Source organism: Carettochelys insculpta, chromosome 3 (assembly GCF_033958435.1).
Source record: "Carettochelys insculpta isolate YL-2023 chromosome 3, ASM3395843v1, whole genome shotgun sequence".
NCBI lineage: Eukaryota > Metazoa > Chordata > Testudines > Carettochelyidae > Carettochelys > Carettochelys insculpta.
Window position 1 is genome coordinate 62,125,107 of NC_134139.1, and position 19,420 is coordinate 62,144,526.

Sequence of the window (19,420 nt, forward strand, 5' to 3'; positions counted from 1 at the left end):
CTAGTATATAGTGGAAAAAATGTACAGACACACAAGCCTCCTTGATTCAACAATAGCAAGAGGACAGAATTTATTCAACTACCTATAATGTATACTACAGGGAATGTTTCACATAATGTGATGTAGATCAATGAAACAGTACCTACATTTCTATAACAGGCATCTTCATTTTATATAAATATACAGTAAGTATTTTGCTATGTGCTGTTTGCATTACAGCATACCTAGTAGCCCCACTACAATCAAGGTTTAGTACATATTAGACACTGAACATACCTGATGTAAGACCTGATCCCTCTCTTAAAGATCTTGCACTCTTACATAGAAAGATAAGCCAAAGATGGGATAAAGGAAGTATTATCTCCATTTTATAGATGGGGAATGGTGGCACAGAGAGTTTAAGTGACTTGCTCAGAATCACACAAGGGCTACGTCTACACGTGAAGCCTACATCGAAGTAGCCTATTTCGATGAATAACGTCTACACGTCCTCCAGGGCTGGCAACGTCGATGTTGAACATCGACGTTGTGCAGCACCACATCGAAATAGGTGCTGCGAGGGAACGTCTACACTCCAAAGTAGCACACATCGAAATAAGGGTGCCAGGCACAGCTGCAGACAGGGTCACAGGGCGGACTCAAGAGCAAGCCGCTCCCTTAAAGGGTCCCTCCCAGACACAGTTGCACTAAACAACACAAGATCCACAGAGCCGACAACTGGTTGCAGACCCTGTGCATGCAGCATGGATCCCCAGCTGCAGCAGCAGCAGCAGCCAGAAGCCGTGGGCTAAGGGCTGCTGCACACGGTGACCATAGAGCCCCGCAGAGGCTGGAGAGAGAGCGTCTCTCAACCCCTCAGCTGATGGCCACCATGGCGGACCCCGCTATTTCGATGTTGCGGGACGCGCAACGACTACACGGTCCCTACTTCGACGTTCGACTTCGAAGTAGGGCGCTATTCCCATCCCCTCATGGGGTTAGCGGCTTCGACGTCTCGCCGCCTAACGTCGATGTTAACATCGAAATAGCGCCCAACACATGTAGCCATGACGGGCGCTATTTCGAAGTTAGTGCCATTACTTCGAAGTAGTGTGCACGCGTAGACACGGCTAAGGTGTCTAAGGCAAATCAGGAGAAGCAAATGCAGGTTTCCAGAGTTTAATCCTATACCTGAATCACACAACCATAGTTAAGTATAATATCTCTTGACTGTTTAGGAAATGCCGGTTTATGTACATATTGTCCAATGCTGTAAAATCTTTTCCTCAGGATTTTGGCAAGATACCTGAGCTGACATTTCCATTGATAAGATTTTTTGCTTTGAAGAACCTCCACACCCTATTGGGTTACTATGCACTCCCTCCCTTCCCTCTTCCACCCCACCCCCGTACCTCGTCAGGAGTTGCAAGGATCCTATGCAAAAATACTTGAATTTTATCTTATCGTTATGTGCACTGCCCCAGGTTGCGTGGGAAGATTCCTTGTGTCACACCCTTGCACAGCACGCTTGCATAAGGGCCAGCCAGAAGCGCTAGTCAACTAATCTAATCTACTGCACAGCCTCTGTTCCTAGCTGCGGGGGCAGAGCTCTGCTTAGAAGAGGCTGCTGGGAGAGTGTAGGAACAAGAAAAGTAATTTGATTTTTCTCTCAAGACAGCAATATTCTCTCCCTCATACACCAGGGCTACATCTGCTTCCATTGTCTATTGATCAGGGGAAAGCTGAAATGCTCTCTTAAGAGTCATATTTTTCATCAGAAGAAAAATCTCTCCTTAAGTGGCACTTGTTTTTCTCAGTCTTTTATCTTCCCATTAAAGGGGTAGGTGACAAAAGACATACTTCTCTCACATTTATTTCTGTAGTACATGGAAATGAACAACTTCGCTTTAACTTGCCAATGTGTCCATAGCTTAAGTGTCAAATCAGAGCCTTCATTGTTTTATGGGGGAGGGGCTCTAGCTGCACAGCTCCCAGTAAGAGTTAAGAAATGGCATTGGATAAAAATTTGTGCAGTACTCTGAAAATCTATCCCAACATGTTTTCCTTGGTACAAAAGTATTAATTGTGACCGTCTCCTCTGAGTTGGAGGTTGAAGTCAAAAGAAATTCTGGATCTCACTGATGCCCCATCTGATTAAACTCAGTAACTAGGCTAACCAAGATACAATGATGTGGTACAATTGTAACAGACATTATCTTCCCTTTTATCAGGGTTTGAACCTGTGATCTCCGGAGCTAATAGCTTGACCCCTTATAGCTTGAGGTAGAGAACTAGTCCTTCTAATTAGGAGCTATAAATAGATTCATGTCCTCTGAACATCAAGGACAGTGCTAGGCACATAACAGACACTGAGCAAAGGGTTACAACAGAATCAGAGCAGAGATTAGAGATCCATTTCTTCAATTACCAACCCAAGTAACTGAGGTGGGCACTGGAAATTGCACAGGAGGGTGGAGAGGAATAATAGAGGCATCCTCCCTTCCTTTCAGCCTACAGAAGCCTCTGTGGAGACTTTTCAATTCAGATGTTGTGTGGATTTCTGCAGCCCTACCTTCTGCTTCTCCATTCAGGGATGGGGGAAATGGGAAAGATCAAAGGATCCACAAAACAGCTGATTCCCTTGCACCACCATTCTGTGTTTGCCCCTGAGGGTTCCCTCACTTATCTGTGATCCATCTGAGAGGAAGGTTCATATCCCCATATGGTCTACCCATATCCTCCTCTCCCACTCACACAGCACATTAGGGTTGAAGTGGTACATAGAACCCAGTGTAGTCTTGATGCATTGAAGTACATGTTGCCTTAAATGGTGAAAGTGCATCTGATTTTTCAGAGGTGTTAGCCACTACTGAGGCTGCATTTGCAAGCTGGGCCAACTATATCATTACCTTTTATTTATCATTCTTGCAGTAGGCAAGTGTAAATGGCCATTGTTCTTTAATACTTACCTTTATTGAAAGGCATTGGATGCCCAGCCAGTCCTGTTTCAGACAGCTGAACCGCAGAAATGACAGTGTCCTATGCCATAGAGGTTTGTAAGCACCTGTGGACAAAATCACAATAACAAGTGTTTCATATCCACAGATAAGAAGCCAAAATGAAATGACTCCTGGGAATGGATGTGCTAAATTATTTCCATCAAAAGCTTAAAATAGGACACTAACACAATGGGATTACAGTAACAGCTAATGGGCTTGATATGCAAATCATTCCAGCAGTATGAAATTATTTAAGAACTACAAAACTAGGCCTCTTAGTATTTGCATTTTTGCCAGGCTATTAAAGTGATATGAGGACCTAGCTAATTTTTAATGTGTGTTCTACCTTTCATTTTCAAAACTGAGAAAACTTTATCCTTATTAATGGTGTTACTGTTTAATAAGTATGGTGCCCCTTTAAAGCCTTGGTGATTACCATCATAGGCCAGGGCTTTGACAAACAGAGACTCTGGTATCACAACTATCGTTCTTCATGACATCCTCATGTAAATACAGGTCATGCATTTAGCCTGCAAGAAGAAAATTCAGGTCATCCAATAGTGAATGCAAACAGCTGCTGAGGTAAATTTAAATCCAGCTTCTGAGACAGTGGCACAAAGACTGTATGCCAGTCCTTTGCTTCTTTTAAAGAAGAATCAATACACCTTAGACATCCATCTTATAAATAGTTAGCTTCTTCGATGATGGTTTGAATATGTGTGGCTTTACAAGATACACTTCAGTGATTACGGCATATATCAGCTGGGCAGGTGCAAAGACAGGGGTTCTGGCCCACCAAGCCTTTTAATGTGACCTGAAGCCAGACCCTGTGGGTGTGAAGTGGGTAGAGCTTCAGGCGCTGCCTCCACCCACAGCAAAATCTCTGAATTCCTACTGCTGGAAACTGGCCAACAGAAGTTGAGAGGTTTTGCTGAGGGGCAGTATGCTGAGCGCTCCTCCCCAGTGCAGAGAGCCACATGGACCAGCCAGTGTGCTGGGGCTGATGGCAGCTAGGCAAGCCTACCTAAGAGTGCTGCTGGACTCGAGCTGCTTAGGTAAGCACATCCATCTAAGACCCTGCACCTCCTCATACATCTCTTCTCTCAGGCCAGAATTCTCTCTTGCACCCATACCTCCTCCTGGGCCCTGTACTCCAATGCACTCCGTAGCTGTGTCTACACGTGCACGCTACTTCGAAGTAGCGGCACTAACTTCGAAATAGCGCCCGTCACGGCTACACGCGTCGGGCGCTATTTCGAAGTTAACTTCGACGTTAGGCGGCGAGACGTTGAAGTCGCTAACCTCATGAGGGGATCGGAATAGCGCCCTACTTCGACGTTCAACGTCGAAGTAGGGACCGTGTAGACGATCCGCGTCCCGCAACGTCGAAATTGCCGGGTCCTCCATGGCGGCCATCAGCTGGGGGGTTGAGAGATGCTCTCTCTCCAGCCCCTGCGGGGCTCTATGGTCACCATGGGCAGCAGCCCTTAGGCCAGGGCTTCTGGCTGCTGCTGCTGCAGCTGGGGATCCATGCTGCAGGCACAGGGTCTGCAACCAGTTGTCAGCTCTGTGTATCTTGTGTTGTTTAGTGCAACTGTGTCTGGGAGGGGCCCTTTAAGGGAGCGGCTTGCTGTTGAGTCCGCCCTGTGACCCTGTCTGCAGCTGTGCCTGGCACCCTTATTTCGATGTGTGCTACTTTGGTGTGTAGACGTACCCTCGCAGCGCCTATTTCGATGTGGTGCCGTGCAACGTCGAAGTTGAACATCGACGTTGCCAGCCCTGGAGGACGTGTAGACGTTATTCATCGAAATACCCTATTTCGATGTTGGCTTCACGGGTAGACGTAGCCCGTATGACTCTGGGGGCTGGGTGGGGAGGGCTCAAAGCCATGCTTTGGGCAGCACTAAGGATTGACTGCCCCCAGATGTGCCCCACCTGCCTAAGGCTCTGTTCCTTCTGGGGCACAGAGAATGGCACCCCCACTTTGCTCTTGTGCCCCCTTCTTCATCCAAACTCCCTCTCTGACCTCACACCCTACCCTGTACCCCCTCTCTCCTACCCTGAGCTCACTTTGGCAGCCAACCTCCATACCAGACCCTGCACCTCCCCATTAAAAAATGTGTCCCTTGACCACTTAGCTAAAATCTTGGAGAGGAATATACCTATCTCACAGAGCTGGAAGGGACCTTAAGAGGTCATTGAGTCCAGTCACTTGCACTCACAGCAGGACCTATCACCATCCCTGACAGATGTATTTATTTTTTAAAATCTATTTACCCTAGATTCCTAAATGGTCCCCTTAAGGGTTGACCTCATAACCCTGGGTTTAGCAAGCAAATACTCTAACCACCAAGCTATCCTCCCTGTGCCTGTGAAAAAACATTGCTTACTCCTGTGCTAAGAGATTCATTTTTTTTTCTCTTGAAAGCCTTCAGCTAGACTTTGGATTTAAAATTACATTTTTTCCTCCTTACAGTCATTTTGCCTTTAGTATGGTCACATTTACATAGCCACCTACGTTAGAGTAGTGAGGGGTAGGGTGAGAATTAGCTGTATGTATTTCAAGAAGGGGAACTCATTTCCCACACACTGTGTTGTAACTCTTTTTATAGGCCTGTAAATCTGGGTAAGAACTTGAATTAAACAATCTCAGCTACCACTCAAATGACAGTGTACTAGTGAATGTTCCTAAATAAGGACTCTGTTTTATGCATTTCCACCACCATTAAAATGTGATGGCAGCAAAACCCTGCATTACTGACTGTGCTTTTTGTTTTTCATAATTTCAGAACATAAAATATGAATAGAATGAAATATAAAATATAGTTTTCATGCATTTACCAGTACATCAGATTTTAGTATATTTCCAGAACAAGCTTGTTATGGCTTTTTTTAAATTTATTTACTTTGTTATACAGTCTGAGCCTGTGTAGGCCAAGAAAAATGGAGATTAGGTCTAGTGAGGACCTTAATACATACCTTAGCGTGCAGGAAGAAAACAGCGACATGCAGAATTTTCAAATATACAGTAACAGCACTTGCGCAGCAATATGAGTGAACAAAAATAGACCTAAACATTTTCACGTGGTAAACTTGTGAAGGTCAAACCAAATATTTTCCAATTCATATAAGCTGAGTCTACATATGCCACTTCTTACGGAAGTGGCATGGTAATGAGCCGTCTGGAAGATGCTCATGAGGTGTGGATGTAAATTTCCTGTGCCTCATTAGCATATGGGCTCATGATTCAGAGTCTGGAAGAAGCTCTTCTGGACTCCAATATACACGTTTAGTTGTGCGTTCCATGGGGATCTTCCGGAAAGAAATCCTCCTTCCGGAAGCCCCTTCTTCCTCAAAATTTTGAGCAAGAAGCAGCTTCTGGAAGGAGGGTTTCCTTGGGGAAGATCCCCGCGGGCCATGAATCTGCACATGTATTTTGGAGTCTGGAAGAACTTCTTCTGGACTCTGAACCATGAGCCTATACGCTAATGAGGCACGGGAACTTTACATCTGCACCTCATTAGCATCTTCCGGACGGCTCGTTACCATGCCACTTCTTAAGTGGCACATGTAGACACAGCCATAGTGTCTGTGGAAAAAAAGTCTCGCCATCTTTAGGTAGTTCCAAAAAATTATAATAAGTTTTACAGGTTCTCTTAGTTCATAAGCTCCTTGGATCCTAGGGCTATTGGGCTATGTCTAGATTACAGCAATTTGTCGACAGAAGTTTGTGTTGGAAGATTGTGGCCAAATTGCCAAGCATATCACAAGAGGAAAGGATCCACTTCGTTGACAGAGAGCAGCCGGACTGCCCATCTGCTCCCTCAACAAAACAGCCAACTGTAAGCACAGAAGACAGGGCTGTCTGGTGTCCTAAGAGCCCTGTCTGTTGGAATGTCCAGATGTCTGGAACACCCAGACCGGCTTTCTGGTGACAGATCTCTGTTGACAGAGGTGTTATACCTTATGGGGAGCGGGATAAGACTGCTGACAAAAGTGCTGCATTCTGTCAATTTACTGTCAACAGATAGCTTTGGGAATAGGGATGCTCTCTGGGTTTTGTCATCAAAATGCTAGTTTTGTCAACAAAATCCTATAGTGTAGACATCACCTTGGGGCTCAAGGTAGGCTTTTGTTGGAGTGTTTGGCACTTTGGTACTGGGGCTAGGAAGCAAATATCTGATTCCAAGCCAGAATATTTCACCCTTTCATCACAGAAAGTCTTGAAAAGAGACTTCATACTAGATAGTGCATTGGCTGAACTGTAGGTTTTAATGCTGCATCTGTAACAATGCAGTTTGTATGCTGAACACTACCAGCTTCACCTATAGTAAATAGCCTCAGTTGGTGAGTGGGTGTGTAGAATAAATAAAGCTGTGCCCAGTGAATGTGGAGATACTTTGGGTTGCTCTTTAGGTAGGAGCAAGACTAATAAGGATGGTCTCTTTATTGGCGATGGAATGGTAACCAACTCAGGTCAAACAATGAGGCTTGTATGCTTCAGTCTAATATTGGCCACCATTCAAAACTGCTGTTGAGATTGTGCCATCTGATGGCAAATGTTACAGGACATGACAGGGAGAAGAGTAGTGACATTGGGAGAGTCTCTGAGCTGTCTTAGCTGCATAACACATGGCTGAGTCCAAGTTTTCGTCATGTTGGTGATAGTTACTTCTGCTACTAGAATGGGGAAGCAAGTGACCAGCACCTAATTCTCCTCCAAGGATGTGGGGAGGGACTATCAGCTTCATGGCTGAGAAGTGGAAGCATCTACTGTAGTCATATCAAGGTTTAGCAGAATGTGAGACTCAGTCAGCATGTGTGGTCTGACAAATAAGCATCACTGTTGTAGATAAAAGGAAGCAAAGATGCTTTCTTTCCTTTCAGTGTATGTCCACAAGAAAGCTGCAGCCTATGTGGGTAATCTATATTCATCAATTGTCTAAACAGCGTCTTTTAACTGTAGGATGTCAGAGGCTTAGTCACCATAAATCTAGGATAATTTGATAGTTTAGTCAGCAATCTATGACAATTAACTTGTTTACATACACACCCACTATTAATGCTCTAAAAACTTAGTGCAGGTATTTTATGATTCTCTAATTGCACAAGTTATGAAAATAGCTTTTCATGTGTGCCAAAGAGAGAGAGTTCTAGTGAATTGAGTGAGATTATAACCATGTGTATGAGTTTAGTGTTTTGTATTATTCAAATATCTGTGATAGATCAATCAATTCAACTGGTTCTCTTCTCTGCAGGTTTCACAGTAGTGCCTAGAAGCTCCAGCTGAGATCAGGGCCTCATTGTGGTAGGTGCTGCACCTATACAATGGCAGCAGCAATCTCAGAGGATTTATTGCCTAAGAAGTGGCAGAAGGAGTGGAAGAAAGGAAACCTTATCTCCATTTAACACATGAGGAACACAGGCACAAGGAGGTTGGAAGTCACAGAGGAAGACTAGGGCTGAGAGAACTGGAACTCAGATCTTCTGACCTGGACACTAATGCCTTCATCACAAAACCATCCTTCCTTCCTCTTACAGTGAGCCAGTGCCACCCCTCTGCTGCTGCTGGCTCTTGGGCTCTGCTCAGGTGGCAGCAGAAGGGCCAGCACTGAGAGAGCAGAGACAGGAATGGGCACTTGGGGGAAGAGGAAGGGCAGCTGTGGAGCATAGCCCCTTGGCCAGCAGTGGAGCACTCCCAGCTGCCAGGCTGCAGTCCCATGCGCCACAGCTGGCCATGGTGCTGTGCAGCTCCCCTGCCTCTTGCCCCAGGTGCCCTCCAATTCCTCCTCTTCCCCCTCACTCCCTGAGCTTAAATACCACAAATGAGCTATATGAGTGGCAGGAGTTACTGAGCGCAGCGACCCTGGCTTTTCCCCAGGAGTGCTCTGCCTGTAGCATCCAGGAATGCCAGACCAGGGAAGACCCGTTTATAGAAGTCCAGCCTGTAGTACCTTTTCAGTTTATAGAGATTAAGAATGCTACAAGCATTGTGTATACAGTCTGTTTTAATTAGACTTCTCTATGCAGTTGTCATAACAAGTTAAACTTCAATAAACTCTCCTCTTAACAGGATTGAAAGAAATTTCAAGTGCTTAAGGTACTGTAGCTTTTATAATTCGTCTTTTTTTTCCCCCAGTATGCCATGCTTTTGGATCTGGGATTTCTTTTATCCCCATCTCCTTTTGGTCTGGGCTTATCAAACTTTTCAGAAAAACAAACAAACAATGGACACAGAAAGATACACTTGTCAAGAACACCAGAATCCACATTCCCTCTTGTATTTCAGGCAAACTTCCACCTAAATATTGTTTCTGCATATTCTATCATCTATCTGGCTCATTAACTTATTCTCATGGAATAACAGTGCAGCCCAATTTGTTATTTCAACACATTTATGTTCAGATGTAAATAAATATATTCAGAAACCATGGAAGTTTGAGAAGACAGTGCGTATTTTCATCTCCTGTGGTCAGGAATGACTGACACTACTTAACTAGAGTAGGGAGTTATTTCCAGGAGTAGAGATACACATTTACATTGCATACAGACAGATTCAGGACTGGCTGTCTCAGGGAATAGGTGAAAAAGAAACAAAAACACCAAAGTAGCATTAGATATTCCAGCTTTGTGTTGTGAAATTGTGTTTGCCAGAGTAATTGGGAATAGTTCTTCATTTCTTCATTAGTAGAGGGCACAAGGCAAAACTAAAAACTGAGCTCCTCTTCCCTTGTCACCAGCCCTTTTCAAGGAATAGAAGGAAATGGTCAGTGTGGCTGGAAGAGGGCTTTACTGGTTTCGTATAGTTTAGGTTAGGTATACAATAAAACCAAAACCTGGTGATCCAGATTTGATGACTTATTAGACTAGTTGCAGGTCAGTGATTTCCATGGATTTACATTATTCCCCGCCTCACACACACAGACACACAAAAAGACAACTATGGTTTGGGATAGAGATTTTTATTGCCTTTTTTTTTTTGGTGGGGGGAGTGTTTTGTTTGTTTGTTCCTTCTTTGGCATTGACAATGGTTACATGGAAGCAGGAGAGACAGAAAGATGATCCTAATATCCTTAGAAGATTCATGCTTGTGAGCAATGCAACATAAATAGCTTGAGACATTGTGCTAGATAAAATGGTAGATAACTTTCAAAGCACATTACAGAATAACCTGAGTAGAACTGGTATGTGTTCTGTTTCAAAAGAGTGACAAACAGCTAGTAGTAACAATGGCTTCCACTTTCAACACTTTCATTGGTAAATTTTATATTCGCCTGTGGTGGCAAGGCAGGCAGCATTAACACGTTTGTGTTTGGAGGTGAACTGTTCAATTCCCACTAGCCCCGGGGTCTTTGTAGATAATCACTAAGGTGACTCAGTCCTCCCACTAAGCCCCAAATCCCACAGCACCAAATGTTACCAAGCCATTTTCTGGTAGGCTGAGATGACATCCCCCAACCTTTCTCTAATGGTCAGAAGAAAACAAGGAAGCCAGAGAAAATGTAGTTTTAAATTAAAACATCATCAGCCACACCTACAGGTCCCTATAAGTTCTCTTAACTGTCAGTCATGTCCAAAGTCTTCCAGGGAGGCCGGCCCCAGACTGTGCTCCACTCTCCCCACAGTCGGTACCTTTCCTCTAAGGCAGTGGTACCTAACCTGGGGCATTGCTGGAGGCTGTGAAAAAGGGAAATAAAAATGATCATAGAAAATAAGTTTTAAATAAATTTCAAAGTTACAGTCAATTACTGTCTTTAAATTATCTTTCAATAATATAATTAATTGCTGTCCAAAAATCTATGTTGTGGTTTCCTTTTTCGTTTAATGAAGTGTACCTAGTAGCTAGAATTGGCTTTGACGGGGTCCCTGAACAGTTTGGTTTGGGAGGCAGGGTGATTGGGGTCCGCGCTAGTGAAAAGGTTGGGAGCCACTGCATTGGTTCTCCTTCTGCCTCTTTGCAGAACTGTTTTCCCCTTGGCATCCCTTCAGCCTTAGGCAGCTAACCTAGTGGCCCTCCTTCATCTCAGTGGGCCACAAGGTTGTTGGAACTAAGTCAGTCTCCCAGGGCAGAGTAGTTTCGCTAACTGCATTTGCTGACCTAGAATGTGTGGGGTGTGCCGATTGAACCCCAGCAGACTGGATGCAGAGGCAGTGTGCAGCTCTCACAGTCATACTGGTGTTCAGTCAGCCCACACCTCACCGCACATGCCATTCCTTTAAGTGTGTGTGTCACTTTAGGAATACTGGTAGGAAGAAACCTAGGCAGATCAAAACCAGCAGAATCTGGCAAACCCACGCCTGGGCAATGGTAAACAAAATGCCTTACAGGCCCCACATAGAACCCCTATGGGCCGCATGTGGCCTGTGCACCCCAGGTTCCTCACCAATGGTCATAGGTGTTGCTGCTCTGCCTCCCTTCAGTTTCTAGAAGGAGCTCTGTCTGGCTGATACAGACTCAGACCTCTCCCCTTCTCAACATCCTGAGAGAGCAGTTAATTGGACTCACTTGGTTCAGTGAATGTGGGGTGGGGCCGTGGAGGCAAGGGCTTTAGTGGTGCTGGAGCAATGTGATGTGGGAGAATACGGGGAGAAAAACAGATGGGAAAGCTCATCCAAGAGAGGACAAAGCAGGAGAAAGCATTGCTAGGATGGCTTGTAGAAAGAGTGAGCAAAGCAAGAGGGACCCTTTCTGGGAGTTGTCAGCCAGCAAGGCCAGCCATTTCCAAGTGGCTTTGTGCAGGTGAGGCCTATAAGCAGCATGCTTCATGGCTACGGCGTGGGGTGGGAGGCAGGGGAAGTCTGTTGACGGTTGGGGAAGAGGACTGGAAATGGCTAGAGATAATAAATAAATAAATAAATAAAAAGCCCAGGGAATTTCCCTGCCCTCTAGTATCCGACTTTTCTTTGAAGTGAGGGTAGTTGCAGCGCATCTCTGTTTTTGGTGTGTCCGAGCCAAGGACATAAACCTGGCCAGAGCACCACCAGCTTACTGCAGGAGTGAGTCCCTCATTTGTTAAACCATCATTGAACTCAGCATTAAGTACTACTGCTGCTGAAGAAGCACAACTATTTAAAAACTTTTTGAAGTACCTCCTACAAAAGTAGAATTTCTGTTTTCTCATCGAATGAATAGCTGATTTTTTTTAAAAAACAGCTTGATAGACTCCAAAAGGCAATTTGGTGATAGGCATAGACTGCCTGAGAGTATCTCTTTAAAGTGGCTGAAGAGCATGTGTTGCACCAAGAAAAATGACAGCTGTCAACAATAGCTAAAACTGGTGAAATCAGTTCTTCCCTTCTGCCTTGTAACCTGGCTTTCAGGCTTGCAAGAACATGAGATCACAGCATTGTCCTGTTAAGAACACTGTGAGAATGCTAAATCCTATACAGATCAATGGGAAGCAAAAGGATTATAAAACTCATTGGGAAAAGTAACACATGTTCAGTAACTATAATTCTGAGTTTAATATATTAAGCTTTTATCCATGTTTCCACAGCAACCATCATTTAGTCACCATTTCTAATTAAGGACTTTGGATACTACCATTATATAATTGTTGCTATAGGCTACGTCTACACTAGCCCCTTCCTTTCGGAAGGGGCATGGTAATAACCGAGATGGGAAGATGCTAATGAGGTGCTGCTATAAATATGCAGCACTTCATTAACATAATGGTGGCCGTGCGCGATTCAAAAGCGCCGCTTTCAAATTGCGCACCGCCTGTGTAGACCGGGGCTTTTTGAAAGGACCTCCCTGGACTGCAAAAGCTCCTTCTTCCTAAAACCAAATAGGAAGTCCGGGGGGTCCTTTCGAAAGGCCCCCATCTATGTGGGTGGCACATGATTCGAAAGTGGCAATTGCAAATCGCGCGCGGCTGCCGTTGTGCTAATGAGCTGCTGCATATTCACGCAAGCACGTCATTAGCATTTTACCAACTCACTCATTACCATGCCCCTTCCGAAAGGACGGGGCTCATGTAGACACGGACATAATGTGCAGGCAGTTTGGTCTCGTCACAGTCAGGATCCTCGAGTTGTGTTCCTGCCACAGACCTATTACATAACCCTTGGGAGAGTTACTTCACCTCTGTGTGTGTCTGGGGTTTGCATATTATTTCTCTTTTAGATTGTTATCTCTTCAGGCAGGGTCTTTCTCTTCTCATGAGTTTGTGCAGCCCTGCTTTTTTCATTTTTCTGGCAGTATGTGCTGGTATGCAGTACTGGCACTTCCTCATCAGTGTGTCTCCCGGACAGGGTTTCCATGGCTAGGGCTGCCAGCAGGGCTCCGCACCCCAAGCAACTCCCAGCTGTGGGGCTGAGCACCCTCCCCTGAAACCCCCCGCCCCTCTGGACCCTGGCCGGGAGTGAGTACCTGCACCTGTATTTATTTATTTATTTATTTATTTATTTATTTATTTATAAAAAAGCACTGATTGTAACTGTAATAAAACTACCATTATAAATAAATGAGCTTTGTTGCATATCACAAGTCATTCAAACATAATATTCCTTTCAATTAGAAAGCTAAAAAACCCAGTGCTCAGCTGCCAAATGGAAGAGACATGTTGAGGGCAAATCCTGATTCCACTGAAATCAATGGGAGTTTTGTCACTGATGCCACAGGATCAGGATTTCTCCGTCAATGTAGATTCAGTAGGAAGGTAACTAAATAGAGTAGCTGCAGAGATAAAGTAGGCAAAATGGTAGGTAGAGACAGCAATATAAGTAGATGGTTATCACAGATAGCTGGATAAATAGGTCTTACATGCAAGGCTTGAGGGAATAGAGGCTCAATGGTCTCAAGATGGTTTTGCTTTTGTACTTTAAGGTACGAAGTAAGCTTTTATAGCACAAGGTGTTTGTTTTCATAAACTGTAACAGACCTCTCTTGACGTGTTCCCAAAAGAGCAGTGGGCTAGTGATAGGAGAAGTAGGCTGCCCCATGTACACCCCCTGCTTTTGTTAGTTAAATTTCACACTAATAGGAAAACAGGGCTATGGATAATCAGATAAATCCATTAAGCACACCTAGAGCTGCGGTGGCGGCAGTTAAGACTTTCCGCTGTTGGACATTCATGCCAAATGCTAATGCACAGTGCTGATGACCATACAGCAATAAATGATAATGAATGTAATTTTGAATGCAAGTTCTTTGTGACTGGAAAAATGTGTATTGTCTCCATTCAAATTAAGTTTGTATAAATTAAAACTTTGGAAAAACAACTGCCTGCCTCTGCTACATGTATTTTCCCCTTCAACCTTTCCTGTGCCAAAGGACAAGGGTTTCTACTACAGGCAGATTCTCTTTTTTAACCAAAATGCCTAGTGAGAAGTGAAAGAGGGTGTGGGAGAGAGAACAGATGGGCAAAAGGCAAACAGTTGCCTATCTTTACAAAAAGAGTACTAGGTGTCTTATTATACATTTAGAAAATGATAATATAATGGGTAGAAAAACATTTAGGGTGCGTCTACACTCGCATTCCTCTTTTGAAAGAGGCATGCAAATGAGGTAAATAAAATGCAAATGAGGTATAAATTTGCATCTTTGGCACCTCATTTGCATATTCTAATTTCAAAAGAGCTTCTTTTGAAAGAAGAAAGCCAGTGTAGACGCTGCTTTTTCGAAAGTAAACCCCAGCTTTGAAAGAATCCTTCTTCCCATTAAATAAAGGGAAGAAGGATTCTTTCGAAGATGGGGTTTACTTTCGAAAGAGCAGTGTCTACACTGGCTTTCTTCTTTTCAAAGAAGCTCTTTTGGAAATCAGAATATGCAAATGAGATGTTAAATATGCAAATATATGTATCATTTGCATTTCCAATTTACCTCATTTGCATATCTCTTTTGAAAGAGGGAAGCAAGTGTAGATGCACCCTTACCCTTACGGTGCATCTACACGGGCACAAATCTTTGAAATAGCCATGCTAATGGCAATTTGGAAGATTGCTAATGAGGGATTGAATTGAATATTCAGTGCCTGATTAGCATTCGGACATTGCTGGCCATGGCACTTTGAAAGTACTGCTTTTGAAAGTGCAAGGCTCGGCGGGGCTATACGTGAGTCCTTTTCGAAAGACCTGCAGCTTTCGAAATCCCCTTATTCAGATCAGTGAGCAGGATAAGGAGATTTCAAAAGGTGCGAGGTCCTTTTGAAAAGGACCCCTGTGTAGCTGCGCCGAGCCGTGCGCTTTTGAAAGCGGGGCTTTCGAAGCGCCGCGGCTGGAAGCGTCCTAATGCTAATGAAGCACTGAATGTTCAGTTCAGCGCCTCATTAGTAATCTTTGAAATATGGCTGTTCCGAAGATTTGTGCCCATGTAGATGCAGCCTTAAGGAAGGAGAAAACATTTACTTGGGCTGGAAATGGTGGAATGTTTGGAGCAAAGGAACTGACAATTATTTAGAAGAGGGTAATTTTCATTATTTCCCCCTTAAAAATAAATAGGCTGGGAAGAACTACATTTTTACTCGTATATACGAATTTCACCATTGTGACAGGTAGGATCACAGAAGTCTCCTTCGGGTTGTCACCCAGTGTGCTGCTCAAGCCACTGATGTCCACCTTCTAACCCTCTGGGGCTCTCCCTCACCCTGTCCTGCTGGTTCAGAAGCCCTGATCTCCTCCAGCCAAGGCACAGAGTGGGGGTTCCTGCCCCACAGAGCAACACAGATGGTGAACCAGCTCAGGGCTGGGGGGGCTCAGCTCCTAGAAACACAGCTGCCAAAGAGGACCAAAACGCAGCATGAATACACCTTACTCTGTACAAAAGTTTTTGCACGGAGAAAGCTTGTAAGTTTGCTCTCTTTATCAGTGGAAGAGAGAGAAGCACAGCGGTTGTTACTTCCCAGGAGAAAATTATTTGCACGGGGTATGATAATAAACAAAAGTGTTTTATTAAGTGTAAAAAGTAGGGTTTAAGGGATTGTAAGTGAAAATAGATCAACGTTACTGAGCCAAAATAAACAAAACACCCGCTAATTCTAATACTTGTTACAGGAAAATTCTTACCTTAACAATTGTTCTTCTTCGAGTGGTCCCCGTGGGTGCTCCACAGTAGGTGTCGGGCTCGCCCCGGCGCCGCAGCTCGGAAAATCTTCAGCAGTCTCCGTCGGGTTGCGCATGCGCCGATGCGCGTCGGCTCTTCGCGCACTTACAGTCATGTGCACGATCCGGTCCCCGCCAGTTCCTTCTCAACTGCTAACAGCTGCAGACGGAATCCTCTCCGGCTCCAACGCCTGAGACAGATAAATCTTATTTTTTTCTCATGTTAATAGTTTTTAACAGTTCATAGTTAGCAGTTCTATAGTTATTATAGTTAGTTACTCTGTTAAAAGTTGTTAAAAGCTAAAGACTATCTTAAAACCGCAGCGGCCACCTCCGGGCGGACCCGCTGCTTTTGTTTGTCGGCCTTCAAAGGCCAACGGTTATTAACATCACCTAACAGACTGTTAAGTGTGCTATTAGCACCTAAGGACTCAGAGTTAAGTTTTAACAATGCCATCCCCTGGCTTTAAGAAGTGTGAATCTTGCCGGGAGGCCATGCCTGCTTCGGATGGCCATAGCAGATGCATACGGTGCCTCGGGGAGACGCACGTTCCCCAGAAGTGCTCCCATTGTTCCAAGTTGACTAATAGAGCTAGAAAAGACAGAGAAATGAGGCTGAAGATGCTGCTAGTTGACAAAGCACTTCAGCCTGCCTCATCGGAGGCAGCGCATGTGGAGGGCTCTTCAGGATCGCACAAGAGGAAGGCTGCCTCTTTGACCTCCTCTGCGCAGAAGAAAAGAAGAGCCTCGCCTACTCGATCCCTGCCCCTTACTGTTGGGAGCGGGACAAGTGTAATAAAGGGTCCGCGCACGCTGGCTTCCTCCACTGGTAAAGCCGCGGCGCATGCAACCACTCAAGGCCCTGCAACTACTGGGGAGACGGCACCGAGAGCCGTGCGGGCACTAGTCAATCCGGCACCGGCTACTGCGGCACCGATCGAGACTTCCCCAGAGGCACTGGAGACGACGGCACCGAGGACATCAGCACCAGGATCGACAGCACCGAGGACAACGGCACCGAGGACGATGGCACCGGCAACAACGGCACCGGCGACAACAGCACTGGGAGCAAGGGAAATCAGCATGACACCTGCTCTGGTACCAAGTTCACCGATAAGACCACCCGAGAGGGTAAAGGCTAAAATGAAGACCAGACACCGCAGCCCCTCTCCTGAGGTAATTGCGCTGCCTCTGTCACCACGATCACCACTGGAGATTCGATGGGCAGCAACACCTTCAGCCTGCCACAGACATCCTTCTCCTTTTCTTCAGAGTCCATCCCAGGGGTCTGCATGCTTTTCTCCATCATCTAGCAGAGATCCCTACGAGTCTTCTCACAGAGGTTCTCGTATGTCGGTATCATCTCGGAGGTCTCGACATTCCAGGCGCCACCCTTACATCCTTGGGTCATGGTCCAGGTCTCCATCACCGGGCCCCTGTCCCTGTTGCTACGACTGCCATCATTATGCAGGGCGTCAGCATAGGAGGTCGACATCTCACTATGGATCCCCGTCGACCACCCCTCAACGCCACAGTGTTCTGCTTTCACCTGGGGGAACACCACGAGTTCCCCAATCAGAGGCTGGGTCTAAAGACATTGAACCCCACCTCGAAATTCCACAAAGGCAATCACATCAATACAGCCAGGATCCAGAGGAATTGGAGGAGAGATACCATAGTGATGCCTCCTCATCCTCGCCAGATGAGGCCATGGTCCCTGGAGACATTTCTCCCCCAGATGACCTGAAACAGTTCCAGGAGCTGTTCAAATGAGTAGCTCAATCCCAAGATATTCAAGTGGCGGAGGTGCAGGAGAAACACCACAGACTCCTTAGAAACCTCAGGCCTCCATCTTCTTCTAAAATTGCTATTCCTCTGGACAATGCAATCATGGAGGCAGCCACTAATATATGGCAGACTCCAGCATCCGCTCCTCCTACCAACAAAAGAGCGGACAAAAAGTACTTCGTCCCTGCGAAAGGTATGGAATTTCTATTTAGTCATCCACAGCCAAACTCGCTAGTGGTTGAATCGTCCCAACACAGGTCCAAATCGTCCCAGTACAAATCTGGGGGATTGGACAAGGACATAAAGAAGCTGGATCTTCTGGGTAGGAAAGCCTACTCCTCCTCTACTCTGTTGCTCCGCATGGCCAACTATGCCGCTCATTTGTCGAATCACAATTTCGACAACTATTCCAAGCTTACTGCCCTCATGGACTTCCTTCCGGAGGATAAAAGGCCAATTCTTAAGGCAATTGTGCAAGAGGGCTACGCGGCTTCTCGAGCGGGCGTGCAGATTGCACTGGATGTGGCGGACACAGCGGCCCGCGCTGTGGCCACTGCAGTGGTAATGCGGAGAGAGTCATGGCTTCACACATCCGGCATTCCAAAGGAGTTACAGGTCAAAATTGCAGACCTCCCCTTCGACAAAATAAAATTGTTTGCTGAATCGACCGACTCAGTCCTACACTCGAGCAAAGATTCCAGAGCGACACTTTGGACTTTGGGGATATATACCCCACCGTTCAGAAGGAAGAAATTTTATCCTCAGCAACGCCGTTATGGTTACCAACAGCAACGTACCCAATTTCAACGGGGGTATGATCAGGGACGTCATCAACAAACACATTATAAGGGCCCTAGGCGCCAGCCTCAGCAGGGCAACGCCTCCGTAGGGCAAAGTGCAAGACAGCAAGATTGACGGGTATGTCGAGGGCCGTGAAGCCAAGACCGTACCTCAGTGCCAATCTCAGTACATGTTCCATCACCGACTCAAGCCATTTTACCCACAATGGAAAAGCATCACGTTGGACAAGTGGGTATTGGAGATTGTAAACACGGGATACACGATCCCTTTCCAGTCTTTACCTCCACCAAATCCTCCCACCGTACCCCTTCTCAGAGACCCCTCTCACCTACCGGAATTAAGGCGGGAGGTGGACCACCTCCTATTCATAGGGGTGGTGGAGAAAGTACCGGAACAATTTCAAGGCAAAGGGTTCTACTCCAGGTATTTCCTGACGGAAAAGAAGACAGGAGGGTGGAGACCCATTTTGGATCTACGCGCACTGAACCAGTACCTACGCAAACAGCGCTTCAAAATGACTATGATGGCTTCAATAATCACGGCACTAGACCATGGTGATGGGTTTGCAGCCCTCGACTTACAGGATGCGTATTTTCATATCGCAATTCATCCAGCCCACAGGCGTTTCCTCCGGTTCCTTGTGGGCACAGATCATTTCCAGTACAGAGTCCTCCCATTCGGACTCTGTTTAGCACCCAGAGTCTTCACCAAGACCTTAGAGGTGGTGTCAGCATACCTACACAGACAGGGAGTTTTCATTTTCCTGTACCTGGACGATTGCCTGCTAAAGGGAACTTCCCGGGCAGAGGTAT